Source organism: Meriones unguiculatus, chromosome 3, assembly GCF_030254825.1.
Source record: "Meriones unguiculatus strain TT.TT164.6M chromosome 3, Bangor_MerUng_6.1, whole genome shotgun sequence".
NCBI lineage: Eukaryota > Metazoa > Chordata > Mammalia > Rodentia > Muridae > Meriones > Meriones unguiculatus.
Genome location: NC_083351.1, coordinates 56,095,638 through 56,121,146, shown reverse-complemented (window position 1 = coordinate 56,121,146; position 25,509 = coordinate 56,095,638). Strand labels below are relative to the sequence as shown.

The following is a 25,509-nucleotide window of genomic DNA, read 5'->3' as shown; positions in this document are numbered from 1 at the left end:
CTGAAGAAGCTTCTGTGCTTCTACGAAATGAAATTTAGAAAATCAAAAGCAGAATTGAGAGGCATGTGGGATGTTCCTATTCACTAGCCTTGCAAAACGATATTACAACAGAGAAAAAGACCACTATGGAATTCTGAATGGTCAGTTCCTGAGTGAATCCAAGGTTCACAGATGGATTTAGACTGCAGAGCTGTACTTGAAGCTCACAGACCTCAGGGATGCCCACTCAACTGTGAAGAGACACCATGACCATGGCAACTCTTATAAAGAAAACTATGTCATTGGGAATGGTTACAGTTAGTCCATTATCATCACGGTGGGAGGCATGATAGCACACAGGCAGACTTGGTACTGGGGAAGCTGAGAGTTCTACATCTTGATCCACTGGCAGCAGCAGGAAACTGTGTTTCACACTAGGCATAGCTTGAGCATACATAACCTCAAAACCCACTGCCACAGTGACACACTTCCTCCAACAAGGCCACAACTTTTAACAGTGCCACGCCCTAAAGCCAAGCCTTCAAACACACCAGTTCCTGGGGACCAAGCCTATTGAAACCACCACCACACCAACTGGTGCCTTTGCTGCCCCTCGGATGCTCCAGGGACACTCTCCTGGGAGTCACACTCTTCACTTCACAGGAGTTACCTTTTCACAGTGACTCACAGGAAATGTCTTTCAAAGTCCTATTTGAGCACAGTGTTTTATCTCTGTCAGAACAGTCTAGGAATGTGAGAATTCTGAGCGCTAGTAAGAAAAGTCCAAGAAAACAGGGCAAAAATCTTGTGACCATAGCTTCTTCCAAAAGCAAAGCTGTTCTTGAAATGTGCTTTCCTGCTCCTCTCAGGTGTGGTGGATAGAGACTTCAGCTGTTGCTATCCGTGTGTCTCGATGGAAAAGCATGGTTTTGCTATGTGTGGCTTGTCCTTGTGACTGAACACCTTACTCTTAACCCACCGAGTATGAACTGCCTGATGCTCTGAATGCAGTTGGCCATTGCCATTGTGTAGAGAGCAGAACACTGCACAAAGATTGAACACTGAAATAAGTTATGCGGCCACCAAAGAGACGCCTCAGAGGTCGAGAGCACTTGCTGCACTTGCAGAGGAACCAAGTTCAGGTCACAGCATCCATGCCAGGCAGCTCACCAGCACCTGCAGCTCCAGCTCCAGCAGCTCTGATGCCTTCTTGCAGTCTCCATGGGCACACAATAAATCTTTTGTAAAAATAAAATAAGCTATACACTAATTTATGATATGAACAGAATACATACGTGGATATGTATGTTAATATAAATGTATGTATATATGTGCGTGTATACATATGTGTATACATATATGTGTGCATGTGTATATATGTATTTGTATATATGTGTATAAGTATATATTCATGTGTATACCTGATTATATGCATGTATGTGTACATACGTGTGTATATATGTACTATAGACATGTATGTATATACATTCACTACATGTTTCTCTTGTGCCAGATTGTGGGATGGGTGCCGATGATTTCACAGTAGGCATACCATCCACCCATCAATGCATTTCAAGATGAGATTATATCAGGAATCAAAAACTAAGAATTCCTGTCTTTCAAAATCCAGTGCTTGGTTCTAAATGTTTTAACCCCTCCATAAAATGGCCTAAAAGAAAGAGAAGCTAGGGTTGCTGTTTTCCAATATTTGAGGTACTGCTTGGACGGCAATGGCTTCTTCCACTTCGGAGGAACTGTTTGCACTGTGCAGAGGGAAATCTGACTCAGCCTACTTCACAGGGCAGCCCAAAAGGCCTCCAGGTAGCCATGAGAGCCCCACACTTCCGCTATCACTAATAAAACACCCTCTTAACACTCCAAAGACCACAGCTGAGTCCCTGAAGAACCTTCAGAGACAAAATGATGTCACCATCTTCACTTAAGCTCTCCTCTTCCAACCCCAGGGGACTATTCATTATCCATTCTATGGGACAGGACGTCTCCATCTTTTCTCTGTGGGAATACCTTCGCAGGATCTTAATTTCGCACCTGTACTGAGTACACGTCTATCTGCCCTAATGTGTCAACGCTAGAAGCATCGTCACTGACAGGGCAGACGAGGGACCGAGGGCGAAAATATTTCCTGTGTATACGAAGGGTCCAGCTGTGTGTGACTCATCAAAGGAAGCCAGCTGCTCTAACGACCTGCGCACTGCTCAATTCCTCAGAAACACAAGCATGTGAACAGCATGCTTGACCCACGCACACTGTCAATGATTCACTAACAGGGCTCGGTGAGCCGTGACCTCTCCCAACCTCCACTTCTCTGCCTCTTTCTCGGCTTTGCGGAGCCGTGTATATCCTCGCCTGTAGACGCTGTTACCGAGCCGTCCCGCTGTGGAGAATGTATGTCAGAAATACGGTTGCGAATCCACCTAGAACTTACCAATGTTTCTTCACATTAGCGCAATCACGATCTACAAGCTGTAACACAATACTTACCTATTTCCAATACCTTTCCATGGAAAGACACGCACACACGCAAGCATAGCGGCCTACACCGCCTATCCTATGACAGGTCTCATCAGTTCTTGAGTGTGCTTTTCCCACACTCTGACGTTCCTGACATAGGGTGTGTCACACCATTAGAGGACACAACGTCTTACTAATCAGCATGTCTTTCATGTCCAGTTGTGTATTTCCCTTCTTAGCGGTACGTAGGCGGTGCCTCCTAACAGACATAGTTTCGGTTCACTGAGACGGTTGGCTGTCCTGCACACAGTCAACCAGACGAGGGTTAGTGAGAACAGACACTCAGGGTAGCTCTTGCTTTATCCCATCAGCCCAACCGCGTTCAACCAGAGCCGTCGTGAAGGAATCCAAGTAGAATGGCCTCAGCCGGAAGCTCTTACCACAGACAGCACAGGGCCTCTGTTTCCTTCTTCTCTGAGACAGAGTTGCCAACTTGGTGAGAAAGAAAGCACAGCCCAGAAGTGTGGGCATGCAAGTGGTCAAGGGTACAGCCCGACCAAGAGCTATGGTATGACTGTAGACGCTCCAGCTCCCATCAGGCAGAGAGAGGAATCCCAGGCAGAATCAGAGTGTCTACAATCAACCCTCACACCCTGCTGTCAACTGCCTCTGTCCCTATTTCTTCGGCCCTCCTTCCTGGGACCATAAAAAAAAAAAAAAGAAAGAAAAAACTATTCGCACTCAAATCCTTGCTTTGGGCTCTGCTTTTATGAAATCAAACTAGGGCAAGCTGGAGAGAACCGAACCAAAGCCCCAGCCTTGGTCTACTATTTAAGAAGCAATGCCTTATGAGTCAAAGGTATGCTTGCAAATCCACTGCCTGGATTTGAGATCTATTTTCCAAAGAAATTCTATTGTAAATTATTAGCTTTCCATACTAAGTCATAAAAATCATTTACTCTGTAAGAGTACAGGTACTAAGGAAAATGGATAACTTTGTCACACTTTTGTTTCTTTATCAGGAAAAAAGAAAATCTTAAAACACAGAGAGAGACAGAGAGAAAGAGAGATAGAAGATGGTTTCCACAGAATCAGAAAAGCTTGTATCAATATTCGTTTAAGTCCTTATAACAAGTGAAAGGCAGACAGGAAAAAAAAAAAACAAACCCAAACTCACTGAAGCTCCCCAAAAGGGAAAAGCAGAAACAAGTCAGCTCAGCAAGAAAACACAAAAACTTCCTTGGCTGACAATGAGAAGGACACTAGGACAGCACGTGGGAGGATTAAGAACAGGTCTGCTCTTCGAGGCTTAGCAAGTTCACGACTCTGCAATCCAGTCAGCACAAAGCACAACCTGAAGTCTATGTGACAGCTAAGAGTCACGTCACAGAATCACAGGAGCCTGAGAGCTGAAAACGCTCTGAGCTCTGTATCATACAAAGCTAAGCCCTAAACTTCTATGTTTGGGGACAGCGAATCCAGGGCCTGGCTTACAGTAGGTATGTGCCTGGCCCTGCGCTCTATAGACCTAGCCCTCTTAGAACTTTATTAATAAATAAATTAATAAGAAATAAATCAAGTCAACAATTTCTCCCTATGAAAGCCAAGTTAAAGACTGAATTATTTGTGTGTGTGTGTGTGCAAATACATGGGGGTGCCCACAGGGGCCAGAAGGGGGCATTGGGGCTCTAAAACCCAATTTAAAAAAAAACATAAAACTCTTTTAATACCAATTTCCAATGCTTGTGGCCCCAGAAGGGAGAATGTGGAAGACGGAGAGGAAGTCGCCTGAGACTGTGGAAAGAATTCAGACCCTTCTGAGAACATCCTTTCCGATGGCCTCGTATAAATTCACCCTCAGCTGGTTTCCTTCTCAGGTTTCGGAACAAACATAAGGCAACTACTTGCTCAAGTAAAAAGCAAGTTATGACTGAGGTTATGAATAAAGAATGCACCCTACACTTCACATAGCGCTTCTGGTTAACTAGTGAGTGTGGACAGTAAAGGCGAGCCACGAGCCGCACTAATGTCCGACACACACAGGTAAGCCTGTTGGTATGAATGCGGCATAAAATTTAAAAAGCGCTATGAAAGCCGGGGGAGAAATCTGGTAGACGAAAGCCAAAGTTAGCACTTACTATTAAGAGTACATATGACTGCTCTTTTTTTCTCTTTCCCCAGAAAGTGTTGAGCTCAGAAAAGGGAAAAAAACAAACAAACAAAAAAAACCTTGTTTACTTTTCTTCCAGGTAAAAACTGATTTTTTTTTTAAGCACCATAGAGAGATGCCTGTACAAATAACCCTTGCGGTTTCCAAGAGAACCTTTTATTAATTTTGACCTAAACAAACAAAAATAAGCAGGGACAGACACTTTAGACGCAGGCCTGCCGTGCAGTCTCTGGAATCAGGCAGGACTCCCACAGCACATTCAGCTCCAGCTGCTGGGCGCGGCCAGAGAGCTCAAGTGTTTTCATCTTTCTTCTCAGCACAAGGACTCTCATTTTATTCTGACACTAATGAGAATGGAAGGAGCTTTGGGATCACTGATTGCAACACTCCTTTTGGATGCTATCAAATCAATTGTATCACAAAACAGTGAAAAGGAAGGACAGGCGAGAATGGGGAGGGCTGGGCTACTCGCTTGAAACTCTGAACAAGGAGCTCAGACAGGGTTAATGTCTTGGAGAGAGACACTTGAAACATTCAGACGCTAGAGTCGCACACACAGTTCTACTCAGTGAGGCCGGTAATGGATGACCTAAGAAGTTTAGCAGAACCTAAGTAGTCCCATCTTTGGTTTTAAGGATGGGGAAATTGAATGAAGTCAGTCCACGAGGCTCAAGATTTAGCCAGTGCCCTGTAACCACTGACCAAAACAGTTTTTATCAAGTCTCGGGATACTCAGGACGGTGCACTGGGAACATCAGACAGTATAACCTAACTGTTCGTGTCCAAACTAAAATTATTTTTAGTGTGTTAGAAGAATAAGCTGGAGCTGCATGACTGTGGTTCTGACGTGAGCCAGCTCAGGACACCAAGTGCTCAAACTATTCCCCCAGCGCAATGCAATGTATGGAACAATCCTACCACATCCTCAGCTCTGGGAAAGGCATCTAGCGATGAAGAAGGTTATTAGCTCACATCAGGCTCCCCTGGCAGACAATAGGCAGCCACAGACGAAACTGTAAACAAAAACACACCAGCCCCTCACCCCCTTCCCCAACAGCACCTAAATGACTCTGGCCTTTCTAGATGCCATACCCCGCCCCCCTTGTCATCTCTCCTGAAGACTTAGCACCTATCTCTCCACACCAAATGACTCTTCTCCAGACTTCCTTACGGAAAAAAAAATGTTGCCAGCAGGTTCTTATTTCCATCTCTGCAGGAAACACTGCTCTGAGGTTGAGTTTAAATGGCTCCTATTAAAGTACTGAGTGTCTGCCGAATGATGGCCAAATTTCTAATATTCCTCTTAAATAGACATTTCCTAAGCAAGTGCTTGCTATGCCTCTCGGTATGAAAACCAAATAAGATTCTCGGGAGAAAATAAAAAAGGATTAAGTGCATTAGGAAACAAAGAGCTTGCATACCAACGAGGCAGTTCAGAGCCAAGAAATGTATTTGGCGAAGGGTGCTGGGGCTGACCCCAGGATCTTGCACATGCTATGTACTTGCTCCACTACGGAGCTACGTCACCACTCCAGGAAGTTCCTTTAAACAGAAGCTGAAAGATAATGTATAGTCACTGTCATTTCTGGTCCTGACATAGTTCAAATACTCAATAAATAGTATATGAACAAATGCAAAGATAGATGGGGTGGATGAATGAAAGAAAACACCATCACTTTAGACCAAGCCAATAAGACTCCATTTTAAGAATGGCCAATGCCACCTGACACTCCTATAAATGTGCCGTGACATGACCACATGACCTAGGGTATAGCATGTATCCAGGCTAGAAATAAAACAGCTCATGAAAAAAAAAAAATCATCTTCATGCTAACCAATGTGAGAGCCAAGAGAGAACACCTGGGGGGGGGGGGGCTCCTCAAATGTTGAACACACTCGGAGAAGGAATGTGGAAATGGGAAGTTTCAGTCAGGTGGAGGCAGTTTACCTCCATAAAACACCTTTCTTCCGCTTTACCGGTATTGATTCATCCAAAAGCTACAGCTTTCATGGGAAACAAACTAACAACTGTGGCTCAGGTGAAGCACATCCCAAGCCCCTAGGAGTCTCCATGCTGCTTCTCCTGAACAATCCAGTCTACCCAAACCCTTGAGATCATTATTATCACTATTACTCAAAGTATCTTTAGACTCAAAGTTATTATTCTCTTCATCAAAACAGTTATCTTTTAATTCTTTCCCCAAGGTAAGTCATCAAACCCTGAAACACCTCATATGATGTCAAGAACCATTTACCTACCTTAATGAACATAAACATCCACTACAGACACACACTTAGCCTGGGCACATCGGCTGCAGAGAAAGTATTTAGAAAGCAAGTGCTCTCTCTACTTCAACTATATGAACTCAGTACTCTTGGCCAGCGGCTCAGCAATTAAACAAACAAAAAACCCAAGAGGGTGTGTTTGAATATGGAATGTGCCCCAACAGGGTCAGAGTTTGAGCAGATAGTCTCCAGCTTGCTGAGACTAGTTTAGGAAGTCACGTATCCTCTGGTGAGTAAGCCACTGAGGGTTGGGGGAGAAGACTTTGAAGGTTATGCCTCCTTCTGACCCCAGGCTAGAGCTCTATGATTCTTGGTCACACAAATGTGAGCAAGACACCGTGGTACCCTCTCACCGCCATGCCTTCTTCTGCACATGTATTTGAGGACATAAGAGGCTTCCAACAGGTTATTTTTAATTAATATATTGTTGTAACTCTTTTAATCATAAATATTCTTAAGCCAATAGCATTACCGGCTGATGATCATGACCGAAAGGCAAAAAACTCAAATTTTACCATGATGAGAATGAGTACTGCTGTTCCTATGTCATTTTGGGATTGCTGTTTCATCAACAAAAATACACTAAGTCCTGGGATGCTATACTGGGGACAGAGTGCTCATCAACAAGACAGACGCAGCTCCTGTCCTTAAAGATCATCTGCTCTAGTCATTCTCCCTGGCTTTGGAGTGGCCAGGGCCTTTGCATTCTTATCTCCTCTACAGGATAATCAGACATACCTGAGACCTGTGACTGATCTCTTCAGCTCTCTGCTTAAATAGCACTTAGAGAGGCTCTTCTCTTGACCACCTCAAGTAAAACCAAATGTCAACTCTTGCTCCCCTACACTGCCCCAAGTTTCTTGTCTCTTCTTAATGTTCCTCCATAGCATTTATCAGACATGACACACATAACTATTTGTTTATAATGTGAAGGTCACACACTCCTGCTCATTCCTAAAACCTACATGGGACAGGGTACTGAACTCATAGGCATATGATAAACATCTGTCGAGTGGATGCTCTTCTTTAAACATGCAACCGCGAGCTCACTGAGCATGTCCACTGCAGGGCAGTTTCACTCGTTTTTGACCCAACTGAGAAAACCCTGCACTCGTAGCCATGACGTCAGGCTGTTTCCCAACTGCTTCCAACCTACCAGCCGGCTTCACCACCTGCAAAGTGTCGGACGGTAACTCACACTTCACAGTCCAGATCACCAATCAGTCCGCTTCTATCAAGACCAAGAGCAGCCTCAGGAAAAACACTTTCTGACCCCCTCCCAGCACACGCTAAGAGTAAACCACAGTTAACATCTGGATGTGAAGTTGGGGTGACTCCCATCATCACCCAGGAACCTACTTTGTAGGGCCACACACTGGGCCTCAGTAAAATGGGAGAGAAGCCTGCCCCAGGAGGATCACTGGCCCTGCACCCCCAGCTAACCAGTCCTTTTTTGTTCTTTCCAGGCGCAGCCACATTTGGGCAATCAAGCCAGGCAGACTAGAATACAGCTAAGTTTTCACATACAACCCTTCACTGATTCTCTCCCCACCAGCTCATCTGACGTAGTCATGAACACTGAAGGATAAAACTGCAGCCTCTGCCTGTTCACATCTCACAACCACAAAGCTGCAGGGAGGTGCACATGCCTCCCCTGAAGACAAGCCAGTCAGTTTATAAAGCAGCTCTCATTGGGACCTAAAGTGTTCAGATAATTTGCCAGTCCCTGAAGTGTGAAACTTTCCTTGCACTTTCTGACCTCAACATCTGTCTTTAAACTACTTACCTAGTTGCCTTACAGGAATAAAAATGCACTCTTTCCTGCAGATACATTATTTTCTTTATAAGCAAAAACCAGCTTTCCCCCGCACCCTCAGTTCTTCCAGCCTTCAAGCACCACTTTCTCCTCATGATGTTCCTCTGGTTGGCTGGAATCCCTTTTAGAAGACGTTCTTTTTGTTCTATGACTCTCCCATTTCTGATCTGTACCACCAGTGACAGTGGTAAGCTCTTGAGTACCTCCCTACACGCCCCCAACTCCTGGCTGCTCATTAGCATAATTAAAATTAAATTAAATTCTATCTGCTTTAGTGAATGCTGTCAAGGTCAAACAATAAATCAGTACAACTGCCATTAAAGCATTCTAGAAAAGTTCCTGTGATTGTACCTGAACAAGCTTAGTGCTCCTGAAAGCACGGGACAGTGTTATCAATGTGGCATTGACCTCTCCTTTTGGGTCTTTGCAGAGACAGGGCAGACCTGAAAGAGAAAAAAGAAAAACAATTGCCACTCTAAGGTCTGGGGAAGAAACCCAATTGTCCTATTTCCCATCAGTAAAGAAGATGACAGTTCTAAACAGACTCCCTGCCACAACCCCACACACTGCATTAAGCAAAAAGTCATCTTGACTTGAACCACTTCTTAACGAATTGCAAATCTGCTGCTAATAAGTGTGAAACCAAACCCTAAGGTAGGCCCACGAGCTGAGAGTGGCTCATGGCAGTAATGAGGTGAGCAAACATCAGTCTAGAAAATAAGCCTCCAATCATTACCATCCATCGGTATGAGTTCATTTCACCTAAAAAGTGCCTGAGGGTTTGCCCTTTACCCTTCAATCCGAACATGGTAGATGAAGTTATTATTTCTTGAACAATCAACTCAATGTTCTCAATTATAATATCAGCCACTGAGTGATTTCATGCAAATTGTTTTTAAAAATGGATCTGAGCTTCTTTATCTGAAAAGCAGCAAAAATTGTGGCTTCGTCTGACTACTGTGGGAGGATCAGGAGACAGAAGGTGCTCTAGTAGACGCTGTCAACCCCAAACGTTTTTATCGGTTTGACTGTCACTCAAAGCCCTTCTCTTCGGGGAGGGGTATGATCTCACTTACATGTTTCAAAACCCTGAACACTCCTGTCCTCCAGCCATACCTCTCCTCGCAGGAAGAAATTAATATAATCCATGTCACCTCTATTTTCTTTCAGATAAGAAATTTACATTTCCCCTCATTTTTCAACAATCGCTACTACACAATGCACTATTGTAAACATCCTTAGGATGGAGCCATAAAGATAGGCATGAGACAGGAAACTGCCTCAGGGCAAGTATGAGCTATGTGGGAAGCCATTAAAGAAATGGACCACTACTTCCTTCCCATTCTCCCACGTTCAGTTAGCTGCAGTGTATGCTATCAGGCTATCACAGCCTTTTGCTGACCTTAAGTACAGCAACTGTGAGGTACAGCTGTGCATGCAGAACAGTGGAATCAGAAAGACGCACATCTTCAACATTTCCAGATCACCCTCCAGAGAGGCTCCAGGTACATGATCCACTGCCAGCCCAACTCAGGCTAAGGCTCCACAACCCACTGCCCTATCAGAATGGAGGCCAACGCAACGTTGTATCTCTCTGTGTCTCAGCTGCTTCTTCTAATGAGTTTGTTTTTAATTCTATTTTTTTTTTATCATACAGACTCAGCAGATTGTATTTATATCTGTAACAACAACTAATGAAAACTGAGTCCATGGATTTGAAAAGGAGTCTGAATGGGGATATAGAAAGACTTGGAGGGAGGAAAGAAGAGGGAGAAATGATATAATTATGATAATCTCAAAAAAATAAAACATATTTCAAATTTAGTTTCTTAGGGTTATGGAGATGGATCCATGAGTAAAGTGGTTGCCATGCAAATGTGAGGATCTAAGTTCAAATCTCAGCTCCCACAGAGATGCCAGACTAGCATGGTGGCTTGTTTGTAACCCCAGAGGTAAAGACAGGAGATCCCCACAACACACCGGTTAGGCAGACTAGACAAAACAGAGAGCTCTGGGTTCAAGTAGGAGACCGTGCCTCAATGATGAAGGTGGGAATGATTGAGGAAGACAACCCATGCCAATCTCTGACCTACCTACACACACACAAATACACACACACACTACCACACACAAGGGGGGAAAAAAACAGTTTATCTTTAAATATAAACAAAATCGAGGCTGGTGGGTTTACTCAGCAAGTCAAGCACTTGGCGCAGAATCCTATCGGTCTGAGTCCATCCCAGACACCAGACAAAGGCAGAAAGAGAACGACTCTACAAAGGGTTCCTCTGACCTCCATGCATGCACCACACACACAATGACAGCAAATAGACATATATTTTAAAGAAAACCCATGCCACGCTCTGCCCCTTCTTCCTCTACATTCCCCTCCACACAGGAGCCACGCTGCCCTGAGCAGGTAAGACCTCAGGGAGAGCTCCTTCCTTTCCCACTTCCATTTACAAAACTGCCGGACAATCAGGTGCAAAGGCACGTCAGTGGCCAGGAGATGCTCCTGCATCCTCCCCTTCCTCGGGCCCCCAGAGCTTCGTTACAGCATCATCAACATACTCATCCGAGCTTGTAGGAGAGCGAGGCCGTTTCCCTCACTTTTGCACCCTCCACTATGTCCAGCATGAGATGGAAGACTTGTAGAAAGAATGAATGTATAATTATATATATATATATTTTTTTTTTTTTAAAAAAAAACCCAAAAAACAAAAAACATTTGTTTTCTTTCTGTTTGTGTGCATGCACGCATGTGTGAAGGTGCATGAGGAAGCCAGTAGAGGGTGTCAGATCCCTGGAGCTGGAGTTTACAGGCATCTGGGATCTACCCGATACGGGTGCTGGGAACCAATCTCAGCTCCCCTGAAAAAAGAGTAAAGGCTCTTAACTGCTGAGCCATCTCTTCAAGCTCTCATGCATGTTCTGAAACATCCCAAAACACTAAAAATGCAGCAATGAGAAAAATAAGATAAAAATGTAGAGACCTGTTGGCCTAGAAGTACATACAACTCCATAAACACTGACAAATCTAATCTCTTAAGTTTGCTGTCCTAATGTTGGCTGAAGTGACTGAAAGACGTAACTGAGATCAAAATACTTTCTAAACCACTATACTAAGGCCCAGTAATTCTACAAAAAGACCACCACCTCCTTTACTAAAGCAAGGGTCACGCAGTTTAAAAATAAGATATCATTGAGCGGTGATAGAGACTAAACTGGATGAAAAGAAGACAGACAGCTCGTGGCAATCACCAGTGCCAAGCCACAGAAACACTACTGGAGGAAATGCACGCCAGGGAAACCTCCTGTGAGCCCTGTTTAGAGGAACATAGGTGAACGTGGCTAACAGCTCTATGCCTACGTATGCACTTGTGTCACTAAAGCAATGTACAGGAACACACGCAGCAACAGCAACCCAGGGGGACACCCTACACCCATCAGTAGTAGGATGGACACATTTTCACATAATCAGACAACAGAATCCTAACAGCATCAGGACTGAACGAACAACAATGACACACTAAGACACGACTGAAGCTTTCACACCAGAGGAGCCTATAGCTGATCCAATTTACGTGCCTGTTGTCAGACCAAGCAGAGCTGATCTGGAGGCACTGCAGCGCTACAGGACCGGAAGTGGGGCTTCTGAAGCGATGGTGAGATTCCGTCTCTCAACCCGCATATTGGTCACAGAGATGCAGCGGGCTAATGAAAGCTCAACACGCTATACGCTAAGTTTTTCATACTTTTCTGCACGAACGCTACTGTTCAATGAAAATTTTACCTAAAATAAAGGGAAATAGGCTAACGTTCCACAAGAGAGAATGTGTTCTCGTGAATAAATGTTTTTAAAATGCTTTGGTGACTGTCACCCACTGAAAAACCCAACTGACTTACACTAGTTTGCCAATGGATGTCACACAAAGTAATTTCCACTTCTGAGAAACAGCAGGAGTCGCAAATGGCATTCGAACTTATTATTATTATTATTATTATTATTATTATTAAGAAACAAGATAACCAGGTGGGTGGTGGTGGTGTACACCTTTAATCCTAGCACTTGGGAGGCAGAGGCAGGTGGATCTCTGTGAGTTCGATGCCAGCCTGATCTACAGAGCAAGTTTCAGGACAGCCAAGGTTAAAAAGAGAAACCCTGCCTCAAAAAAACAGAGAGAGAGAGAGAGAGAAAGAGAAAGCAAGAGGAAGGAAGGAAGGAAGGAAGGAAGGAAGGAAGGAAGGAAGGAAGGAAGGAAGGAGAGAGAAAGAGAAAGAAAGAAAGAAAGAAAGAAAGAAAGAAAGAAAGAAAGAAAGAAAGAAAAGAGAAAGAGAGAGAAAGGAAGAGAGGGAGGAAGAGAGAGAGAGAGAGAGAGACAGACAGGCAGACTGACAGACAAACAAGATGACCAAAGGAGGTGACCTATTGAGACTAGGTGAGGCTGCTGGAAAAAGAAACGAAAATACCAGCCTTAAAAATGGTACTAAATAGCTTTTACTCTTTATAAGCATCTTCTATTGATCGACCAGGAGAAAATAACAACTGTTTCTGTTTTTGTTTTTTTTTCCAGCGCAGATATATGCCTCTGCACCCAGCTTTTCCCCAATATTATTTCAAAGCACTGAGCAACAGACAGGGAAAGCAAGAATGTGCACCACAGGAGTGGTAATTATTGGCAAGCGCAGGTGTCTGAACAGAGGGAAGCTGAGGGAAATGAAACACAAATCCTTCCTCCTCATTAGGTTTCTAAAAATACTCTCGAAGCACAAAGGAATGGGTGCTGTATAAATGAATGAGAAATTTAATCAAGGGGGTTTCTGTGAATCTTGACCACAACTCAGACACAATTATTTGGAAGATTAAAAAAATAATAATAATAAAAATAAAAGAAAGAGAAAACCAAATAAAAAAAAGGAGAAGACATGATGTTATGAGCCAAGCCAGCAGGGCTCAAAATAAGCAGAGAAATTGGACAACATAAAAATCAATGCACAATGACAATGAGAACAGATTTCCATTTAAATATTATCCGTACTTCGCTAGGAAATAAAGAAATAAAGGGTGCTCTGAGGCCATGAACAGACCCGAAGGCTTATCTCTTCTGAACTAGGTGTTAATTCATTTTGAACTTGATTTCCACAGGACTCAGGAGGGAGGAAATGAACACAGCGTGTGCGTCCAGGTAACCGCCAGGAGGAAGTGACCCTCTGCTTCCTGCTGGACTAGGAGAGGGCAAGCCTGGGACTAGCGGGATTCCCATAGGATCCCTTTCAGTTCCCATTGGTCAGTGGACCACGCTGGTTTTGCCTAGGTGTGCCCCAAGCACACCTCACTCCAGAGGGAAGAAATGCAGCCACGGTTTTAGTTACATCTCTTGATGTCACCTTGTCTCTGTCACCAAGAGGCAGTGAAATTTGTAGAAGACAAGGAACAACATGGAAAAGCAAAGTGCTGAAACAGTCAAATTTCACACTATCTCAAAATCCTGAACTAATAATTCCTAGTTTGTGTAAGTTTTTAACCTAATGATCTATATTAAGCATGTTATGGAAGGAAAGGTAAGAGTCAAAGCTATATTCCTCCCGTCAATACCAAACTAAACATCCTAACCACAGCCAAAATCAATCAGAAATGACCTGCCAACTCCTCCCCCGCACCTCCTAATACTACCGCCTCAATCCTTCCATAATCCCAAAGCACACAATGACCCTTGTCTAACCAATGACTTCCCCGATAATCCTGGTCCCAGAAAGTGATTTGGATTAGGTTCATGACCCAGGCAACAATCAAGAGCCCACAAATATCTATGGAAGCAATCATTGTTCCCTTGTGGACTCTAAGAGGCACTGAAGAGGAGAAAGCCTGCCTGCGATAAACCCAGATGAAAAGACAGTCTGTGGCAAGAAACAGGACCACGTGGCTCAGGCATCAAGAGCCTTCTCTACCCGAAGCTAATCCTACTATGAATCATTAGTTAATTAACTTTTTTTTTTCTAGACATGGTTTCCTCTGTGTAGCCCTGGCCTTCCTGGAACTCACTCTGTAGACTCAGAGATCCACCTACCTCTGCCTCCTGAGGGCTTCAACCGTGAATTTTTTAGCAACACAAACCAAAACCTTTTTTTTTTATTGTTCTGATACTAAATGAACTTTTGTCATTTGCAAATGGCCTTAGACATTATTGTTCCTCATTCCTTTCAAAGCTTTTAAAGGATTAATTCTTCAGCCAGCTAGCTTACCCTTGATTATAGACATAATAAAAATATAAAAGTATAAGTATAAATAAAATAGACAGAAGTCTTTTGAAATGGAACACTTTGAAAAATCAATATCCAATAAGCTGGTCTTGGGTCAGCCTCTGAATCTGAGGAGCTTCTGGGTGGCTATATTCTTTCCGTATTCAAAAAAGAAAAATGCTAGGGAGAGGTGGTTCAGAGGTTAAGAGCACTGGCTGCTCTCCCAGAGGACCAAGGTTCAATTCCCAGCACCCACATGGCAGCTCACAACTGTCTGTAACTCCATTTCCAGGGGCTCTGACACTCTCCTGGCCTCTGACAGGCACTTAAGTGGTGCACAGACATAAAAACAAAACACACAAACACATCGAATTTAATTTAAATCTTAAAAAGGGAAAATGTTGGTATAAATGACTATTTACGCTTCATCCTATTACCAATTTGCTTCAGGTTTGGGAACACTGACATTCATGGCCAGTTTAGTGTTGGTAGCTACAGGAAGTTCACTGGATGAAGTTGGAGGAGTTTGCTGCCTAACCCTGCATTCACGTCTCTCCTGAATTCACCATCTTTGATGGAGAGGAGAACATGCCAGAATCTAGAGCATTTCTTTGGGCCACCTTCCCCTCCCCTAAGCCAGTCATGTGAGCGGGGAGCGCTGCTACATCGGTGATCAGAATCTGTGTTTGCAACGTGTTCACATTCCAAGCAAGATCCTGTTCAGGCCAGACAACACACATCCGCCTCAGCTGCCTCCACAGAGGACACGCCGGCATCTCTTTTTGTCCCTGCTGACCCTGTCCTGGTCGTGCACATCTGAGTGACTGGGGGTGGTGCCGTACTGAACCTGGTCCTCAAAGGAAACATCAGCCTATACCCACACAGTTGCAGGCAGAAGTGCCATTGTATCTGACTGTCTGTCTAGCAGCCTTTCAAATCTGCAAAACTCTCCAAGGTTAGCAGTATGTCTATATAACAGGACCTTTTCCCAAGAACATCCGTGCTTCCCCACGGATCAAGGTTGGTACAAAGCATGGATAGGTGGTGCCGAGTTTACTAGTTCTCTGCAATCCTCAGTCCTTCTCTCTGAACCATATCCTGGAGCGCACACAAGGAGCCTTGCACTTCTCCAACCTGATAAACTCAGCGGGCCTGACTCAGTCTGCTCAGGCCTGCTCAGGGCTGCAGGTTAATGTGGCCCTGCTTTCCCAGTGCATCTGCCGGCTCCATGGGTCAGTCAGAGTGGCCTGGGGTTGGCACATGCTTCTGTCCTCCTCGTTCACCAGACCTGGCTGTCGGGGGAGCTCCTAACTGGACAGTCTCTACCCCTAGCATAAGTTTTGCTGGAGGAAATGTGCCCTCCTTCATCTGGGAGGATTACCTGGCCCCAGACAGGCTCGATGGTCTTCCCCTGTATCCTGTAAGGAATGTCTTCTGCCAACTGCTCCTCAGGCAGAAGCGCTCTAACACACAATTTGGCTTTTTATCAGATTTTTTCCTTGGGAACCCCAGCTCAAGACAAATCCTGCCACACCTTCCTCTGCTTCACCTCAGAAAAACAAAAAACTCCTTTAGCTTGTTCTTTTATTTTACAGACACTCTTCCCATGTTGGTCTAAGTCACGGAGCTCTGCGAAAGCCTTTCCTGCTCTATGAAGATCTTGCTCCACTCAGCAAAGCTACTAAAGCCACACTGGCCTTGAGGTCCCTGCTGGACCAACCTTTTCTTTAACTCCTTTGTGAACACAGTTCTATCTGGCCCAGTGCACTGGGGTTCAAACACAGCCTCTCTTAATCCTCGTTCCCTCAACAGCACCCACCTCTCCTCCATGTCCTCCAGTTTCTGGTATTTATGGTGACTTCGGGCAGAGAGGGCCAAACGTTCCTAATGGCTCTAATAAGCCAGTCCACCAGGAACTGAGTTTCTGTGTCAGGGTATGCAGCCTTTGCCTAAGAATACACGGAAAGGTACTTAGCTTTCCTGCTTCCACAGTATCTAGATTGATTCCCACCTGCTCCGATGTTCCTCCACCTCACAAGTCAGGCTCTGTCACTGCCTGTTTAAAAGTCTTCCCTGATTCTAGCAATTCAAGTGCTTAAGATTTCGTGATGCACTAGTTAATGCCCTATCTAATTTAGTTAGATAAAATTAGATCCTGTTTATCTAATTCAGTCATCAAACCAGGAGGTCATGGGGATACTGGCCACATCTCCCTTTCCTGTTGCAACTGGTCCTTTACACAAACAAGTTCCCGCCTGGCCACCATGCCAGCCTCAGGCGCACTTCTAACTACACAATTTAACAGGGCCAGGTGACCTCCCCAGCTGCTTGCCAGCTACCAACACTCTTGACCCTTGTCCATGCATCTCAACGACTGTAAAATTTCCTCTAAAAGTTTAAGTGTTTTCAGAGTGTCTCCATATATCCAGACTGTGGACTCCATTCATCCAGCAGGCACCCATCCCCTACCACACAGAGGAAGACCGCCATCCTGGGAGCCCTCCCACAGGCACTCCTGCCGGCCTCACTACTGTCGTGGGGTCTGCTTAGAGCCAACAGAATTCAAACACCAGGTCAATGCCATGACAAAAATGTATTGTAATCAAGCCACTACTGATCAATCAGGGCTGCGGAACAGACGCAGGAGCTGAACCACCACACTGAAGGGAGGACACCATGGGGAGAAGTCATACAGCACATTTAACGGAGGAAACCATGAAGCGAGAGGAGCGGGGTGGGCTGTGGCATTGTCCAGTCATATTCTGACATAAGGGGTTGGTCAAGGGGGTTTCCATCAGTTGGGATAGGAGTTGGTCCCTGGGCCTGAGAACATGAACTTTGTTAACCCTGCCAGCAAGATGGAGAAGTTGTCCTTGAAATGGCTGGACTCAGACAACTGCTTCCTTTCAACAGAAGCTGTTCAGCTATTGGGAAGTCCCCAGATGCCCTAGATCCTGGGAATTTGAACTTAATTTCTCCTATGATTAAATCGAGTCTGAAAACAAAATGGCAGCAGTTAGAATAAATTTCCTTTGTTTGTTCCCAGCATCTACCCATAGCAAGAACCAGGCAACCACAGTCATAGCACACAAGGCACAAGAACACAGACACCATACAGGAAATGACAACTGTGTTGGAATTTCTGCCGTGGAGACTCCCATTTCAGGCTTCTCAGCCTCAGTAACATTGCTGTCCTTATCAAGGACCATGCACCAGTCCTCAGTCTTTGGTTCTATCAGGTCCCTGTTCAGACAGCAATTATGGTTCCTGCCCTATTAAATCTAAAAGTCAGACAGAGGTTGGGACTGTTGCTGGAAACACACAAGTCTACTCAACCCCAGACAGGGATCCCAGACCAGACCAAAGTACGGATACAACCAAAGTCCAACTCGGTAAGCCAATGAATTTTATTGGGGTTGCTTACAGGACTATATATAGGAGCAGAAATGACTCAAAGACATCTGCATCTCCAAGGCCCACCCCAGCATGAGCGACAGCTCACGAAGCAAGGAACCTGGAGCTTATTGCATAGTCTGCACGAAGCTCAACAGATTGGAGAGTGATTGGTCTAAACCTCTTCCTGGCTGGTTTCTGCTTCCTCCAGGCAGCAGGGCTGGTCTCAGAGTCGTCTCATAGCTTTTCTCCTGAGACTCATCTTTGCAGCTCAGTTTCATTTCTGTCTAAGGAGGACTCTCAACTTGAATTGCTCACTCCAGCCAAGAGGCCGGCTAGTGGATCTGTTCAGTTTCAGGGACTTCCTAAAGCTCTTTGAATTATTTACCTTCCTGCTTTAGCAGCATCCCAGCAGGATGGAATGTCTTAAACTATTTCGAAACAGGGGCTCCACAATCAATATCTGAACTGGGCATTCCAGGGTTCCTGAGGCTTAGAAGCACTGTACCCCAGAAAGCTATCACTGTTTCCTAGGCACATGATCCCCTCCTCTAGCTGGCTCCTTTGCCCAGCTGGCGGTCACCAGGCTCTTGTTTCCTATAGCTCTTTCACATCTATCAACATTTGGCTAAGAGCTCAATACCCAGAGGGACGTCTGTCAGTGAAGGCTAAGCAGCCACAACAAGTCCCAGGACCTCACCGCCTGGACCACGGACAGCCTGGGACAAGCTGGCAGAGAAGGAGAGTCTCAGCGTCTGCTGCATGCCCGCATCACATTTGGCAGAGGAAATCCGAAAGCCCTGTGAGCCCAGCCCTGCAAAGCAACTGTGTCGTCTGCGGATCAGAAAAGGCAGCCGGCTCTTAATAAGTGTCCACTACATCTTAGCCACATGCTGAGAACGGGTCGGACAGGTGCCAGAGCAGCAAGGAGGCTTCTGAGTCCTGAACCAGGACCACAGGATGCAGAAGTGAGAGTGAAAACAAGCCCCAGTGAGACCAGTCCTGGGACCAGAGACTAGAAGAACAGGAATTTCCAGTCAGGAACAGGCCACCTTCAAGCCAGCCATGCGTGCAGTCCTTTTTCTGAATCTTGTTGAGGCTGCAACCTTTGTCCTTGTCCTCTCTGACACTGTGCAAGTGACACATGTGCAAGCTTAAGATCACGCCGGGCCACGGGGCCGAAGTGGGACACAGTTCACGCTACACGCCTATGCTCATAAGCTGAAAGAATCACTGGCAGCAACCCCCTCTCCCGGGTCCCTGGGCAGTGAGTGCGGAGGTGGACACAACACACCTTACCAGATACAATTCATTAAAAAAATTTTTTTCACATAAATCTGTCAACAAATCACCAAACTTTGCTTATTCCCACGTAGAATGGTCTAGAAATAGAGCCTCCCTTCCATAAATTACGTTCAAATAAAAACAAAAATAAACTTGGTGGTACAGGCACTTACCTTTAATCCCAGCACTTGGGAGACAGAGGCAGGAAGATCTCTGTGAGTTCCAGGACAGCCAAGGATACACAGAGAAACCCTGTGTCATAAACAAACAAACACACACACACAAATAAATACACTGCTACAGAGGCAAATAAAGCTTGTATCAAACACCAAGAGACTGCTCACATTTTTGGTCCCCAACATTCAGAAGACAAAGACAGGTGGATCTCTAGTTTCAGAGCCAGCCTGGTCTACATAGTGAGTTTCAGGACAGCCCAGGCTCCATAGTGAGAGCCTGTCTCAAACAACACAACACCAAGAGACAAGATGTGTATAAGCCCCCTCAGGATCCCTGTTTCACGGGCTATTGCATCTAGCTCACTTTTCATAGTGATTCCTTTGCCTCCTACAGTCTCTCTTCCCCACAATAGAAACTTAAGAAGTCTTCCAGAAAGGTATTGTTTAACCTTTGCACCAGTTTGCCAGTCTTATTGGGGAACACATAATCCCTGGTTCAAAACATCTGGTGGGCAGCTGGCAGAGAACTGAACAGCCATGCACACCCTGGGATTCTACCAGTTCCTGCCTTCCAGCTACAAAAGATAACTTTCCTCTCTCTCCTTACTTCCCATTTTCTGAAACTTCACCCTGCTCCAAGGCCCTGTTCAATCAGCATCCGCTCTAAACCCATCCTGTTTAGAATTACCCTCCTCGACCGAAGCGGTATCCTGGAAACATAATCCCATCTACAAGGTGTTGTCAGAATTAAATGTGGTGATGCTCTCTCGGTAAATACAGAGGGCCGGGGCTCCTTTTTAGTAGATATGCCATGAAAGACTTGACTATATCGTTATGCTGTTGTGGTCCTACCTGTGTGGTTGGTTATCCTTTCCCTGACCACCTTTTGGCTTACCGTTCATGAAGTACCGTCACGAATCCTCCTTTTCCTCCTAGGTCCCGGCTGAGGGTGGGATGTGCCCTTAGGAACCTCCTCAGCTGTCATAATATCCACTGTGCTGCTGACCCAAATACCATCACTGGCTTTGCCTGTCTTCCAAGCTGCCACTGGTCCTTCTACGCTGATTAAGGCCTCCAGCTAGGCTCCACACAACCAGTAGCACCCTCTTTCCCTAAGAGCTTCTTGCTCCACTTTCCCTGACAGGAAAGCTCCTCATAAATAACATATTTGTGGAACTGGGAGTCTGCAGTTACCTTCTGGTTACCTTGTATACTCATTCCAAAAATAAGTAACACATTTACTTGTAACAAACTCCAAAAGACACAATTCCGACCTCACCGCTACCTTTCTGTTTCCTGCTGGCCCTCCCTGGGGTTATGCTGTGTTAGCAACCTTTTGTCCTTCAGGGTGTTTTACATCTGTGAATGCATAAGGAGTAAAAGTAAATGTTTACCAACCATCTCTCCGGAAAAACACCCTGACTTGTCACTCTCGCTGATTTCAATGGTGTGCCTTACTCCCACCCACTCATGACTGATTCACGCCGCGGCAGAGGTAATAATCAGCCAGAACCCAGAAAGAGACACACATGCCCTGGAGGCTGACGGCAGCCCACCTGCTTTGTACATGTGCACGTGTGTGAATGTAGGCATACACAAATGCATAGGTACATACGAAATATACTGTACAGGGATGTACTTTTACACACTAGCTAACATGCAATCCCTTTGTTGATAGTCGATGGACAGCACACATCTGTGTATTCTACATGTTACTGTATTTTAACTTAATGATAAGTCTTACACGCTTATCAGTCTGATAAAATTCCTGGAATTGCAACTGCTGATACAGAGAGTACATATGTTTGCGATTCTGACAGATTATAGAAGTTAGGCCGGCTTTAATTTCCATCTAGTATTTGAGCATCTATTTCCTCAAACCCTTGCCAGTACTACCATGGCTGACATGTGTCAATGCGGAGTGTAAAAAAGTAGCGCCTTACTAGGGTTTTCCATAGCATCTACTTTGCCAAAGTGATTAAAGTTGCAGCATGTTTCAGAGTCACCTCTGTACAGTCTCATGAACTGAGTGCTCATACTCTTTACCTCCAGAGTAACTAGTAACAAATCTTACGGATTTGTCAAGCCCTTTATATACTGCTATAGACTGCACAGTACATCTGTGTAGCATACACTGGTACTACTTTCCTAAAATTTTTATTGTCTTTTGACATAACTAAAAAGATTTGGTTTTGCAAAAGATTACATGCATTCACGTGACTCAGCTTTTATCTGACAGCTTCCGGGTTTGTATCGGATCTAGGAAAGATTTCCTGTCTCCATTAACCGAAGTGGGATTCTAACTCATTTTCCTCATTTTAATGTTAATTTTTTGCTCCATCTGGAACTTATTTTGGTAGAAGATAGGACATCTTTATTATTTCCACGCAGAATCACCCTCGCCTTATCACTCAGCAGCCACTACCAGCCCCCAGTCCTACGAACTATCATACTAACTTTAAAAATGTTTTGATAATATTTCTTCACTCTTTTCCTATTGTGACCACCGTCTATCTCTGACCTCTACCAGTGTGAAATAACTTCCTGTGACACACGGCTCACCACAGTCACGGACTGCCATGGTTGTCTATTCTTTGTGGTCAGCAGCACTTTCAACGGCAGCACGGGCTCTTCTCTAGTGACTCCTAAGCACCAAAGGAGGCAAAGCTGTCATGTCCACATACCTGCGAAACGAGGTATGTTCGTTTCGAACTGTTCCGAACCTGTGAGAAAAAAATCCAAGTCGACTTCCTTACTAGGCTTTCAAGCCTTCAAATGGTCCTTGATGTTCATCTTCCCTGTCAACGTGGCTGGATTTGTGAGTCCCCTAGGAGACACACCTCCCAGACTGTGTCTGGGAGGGCATTTGCTGAGAGGTTTGAGTGGGGAGGGAAAGATCTACCCTAAATGTTGGCAACACCATCTTATAGGCTGGGCTACAGGGCTAAAGAAAAAGAAGGACGTTGAGTGAGCGCCATCATCCATCTTTCTCTGCCTCCTGAGTGTGGACATGTCATGACCACCAAGCTCCCGCCACCATGCCTTCCTCACCGACGGACCACAGCCTGTAAAATCATCAACGCTTCCTACCTAAACTCGCTTCTGGTCATGCGTTCTGTCACCACAGTGAGAAGAGTAACTAATCCACACCACAAGCCTGGACCAATGAGCTACGCTTGAGTGAGACAGCAACTCACTTTGAGCTCGTCTGGGGCTATACAAGTGGGCTGGTTGTTAGAACTTGTTCAGATTCGGTTACAAAGGTAACAGAAAACCTTGGACTCAGTCCCCATCAGCAAATAAATAAATCTGTGTGTAGCATCAGAGGGAGACACCCAAACCCTTCTCCTCAGTTCCATGTGGCCTGAAGGACACAAAGGGCAGGGCTTTGTTATGTCTCCTCCTCCCGGGAGGATTCCAAGCCACAGTCTCTATTCTCTTCCTCGTTCAGATCTTTGCAGCCTGAATCATGACCCACAGGAAAATAGAACTTTTCTCCCCAGGGTCCCAATTAAAATCCAGACTCCTTCCCTTTGAGCTACATATCACCATGGTAATTAATGAATTCTCTGTGTAATGTCTACATCCTCTTCTAGACTGTAAAGTCCTGAAGGTAGATTCTATCTCTAATTCCCCACCACATCCTGTTTCCAGCATGGTGCCTGGTACTTCAAATAGGATTGACAAATACTTACAAAATGAATGAGCATAAAATCTTACTTCATGATTCAATTCTAAAGAGGTATTTACTTCAAGTTTATTGATGTTGGTGAAATGAAAAGTACATAGGTTATTTAGCTTTTGCCTCTAAGCACTGTAGCTCATTGCCCAATACTGATGATTCAGATAGGAAAGTTTGTTTTAGAAGACTTAAACTTTAAGTGGGGCTGGAGAGATGGCTCAGTAGTTAAGGGCACTGGCTGCTCTTCCAGAGGACCTGGGGTTCAATTCCCACCACCCACAGGGCAGCTCACAACTCTCTGTAACTGTAGTTCCAGGGGATCAGATACCCTCACACAGACATACATGCAGGCAAAACACCACTGCACATAAAATTTAAAAAATAATAAAAACGTTAAATATCTTATGAATATTAGAATATTTGACAACAGAGGACACAGGATTGAAAATCTCTACTACACCAAACTTTAACACATGAGTGAAGAAATGGTCTGTCGAAGAAAAGCCTTTTTGGCCTATACAACACTGCAAAAACTAATTTCAGCACCTTAAACAAAACGAGTGAAAATAATCTAACAACCTACAGAAACTGAGAGTCTGCGATCCTCTCCTGGCCCTTTGAATGGACTTGAAGCTGTGGCTTTCCCATTCAGGGCCGCACACACCAAGAAGATGACTCGTTTAGGGGTACTCATCCGGCCCACACCTCCTCAAGAACTGAACATACTCGCTCCCCGTCAGTCTATGAGTAAACAGACACCTAGACAGTGCCAGAGTTTTCATCTAAATAAATGTAGGAAAGCAACCAAGCAGCCGAATTCTTGGCTTTAAATCTGCACATCATTATCATGTAGCATCATATTTCTGCCCGTGCTGCACAGAAGCCATTAAAATGCAAGTCCAGAAGAAAGTCAACTCAGGAGTATAAGTAATACGATCAAAAACTATGAAGTCACCAGGCAGTAGTGGCACACGCCTTTTCATGCCAGCACTCAGGAGGCAGGGACAGGTGGATCTCTGTATTCGAGGGCAGCCTGGTGTATAGGGTGAGTTCCGGAACAGCCAAAGCTACACAGAGGAACCTGTCTCAAAAAACAACAAACAAAAAAACCATAAAGTCACCAACTGCTTCCCTACATTCTTCCAACGTGAAGAAAATATTTCATCAACTTCAGAATAACCTGATAAATCGCCAAAGGAGCAACCCCAGCCTCTCGGGTGGCCAGTCCAAGCACTGTAAAAGAATTTTCAAATTTTTACATGAGCGGAAGGCTGCACAAACTGTCTGCTGGAGGCCGCTGCAAAGCAACCTGCATGAACCCCTATTCCCCAAGCTTTCCAAACATAAGGGATTTTTTTTTACAAAAATATCCCAATCTGTACTTTCTTAAAACTTCAGACATCTTTAGGTTTCCTTAACACATTCATATGGAATGTTCAGACATAAAAAATGAGTAGCAGCATTGTCCAACAGACTACAGTATAATCCCTATATGTACTTTTAATTAAGTCATCAATCAAAAGAATAAAAGAAAATGAGATTATTGATGAATCTATTCACTTGTATGTCTGTAATATTACTACTTCAACATGCACTCAATAAAAATGTTTCTGAGGCATTTTTACAGTCTTTCGTTGTCAGTCTTCAGAATTCAGTATGCATTTTACACAAACAGCACATCTTGGTAAGGATAGCCAAAGCCAATTATCCAGTGGCCACATATGACCAATGGCTGCCCAGCAGACAGTGCAGACACAGAGAATGTCCCCAGCAGCACACCACACAGCTTCAGCTGCCATCAGTCACTCACTGACCCCCTCACTTCCTCTACGCTGCTTCCCCACCCAAACACTAGAACTTACAGTATTTCTTCCATGTTCTCATCTCCTTGGTTAGCTCTCTCCTTTAACTGTTGGTTTTTCAAGTTGGTATCTAAATAATCATACTGGGGTTGGTAGAGCCTGAGGTTAGCATCCCAAAGGTCCTGGGTTAGGTCCCCAGCACCACAGAC

At 44.7% G+C, this 25,509-nt stretch overlaps 1 protein-coding gene across 7 annotated transcripts in view; it reads right to left on the bottom strand.

Moving 5' to 3' along the window:
- Osbpl3 (oxysterol binding protein like 3) overlaps positions 1–25,509 on the bottom strand; it is a 165,373-nt gene that overhangs the window by 132,582 nt on the left and 7,282 nt on the right. For 5 of the 7 annotated variants that reach the window (XM_060380014.1, XM_021631085.2, XM_021631093.2 and 2 more), the window contains exon 2: positions 9,075–9,166. The exons of 1 other annotated variant lie outside the window; for it this stretch is intronic. The gene's annotated coding sequence lies outside the window, so the exon portion shown is untranslated. Of the gene's footprint in view, positions 1–9,074; positions 9,167–20,711; positions 20,978–25,509 lie in introns of those variants that run through there. One more of the 7 variants, XM_021631086.2, reaches the window with a different exon arrangement.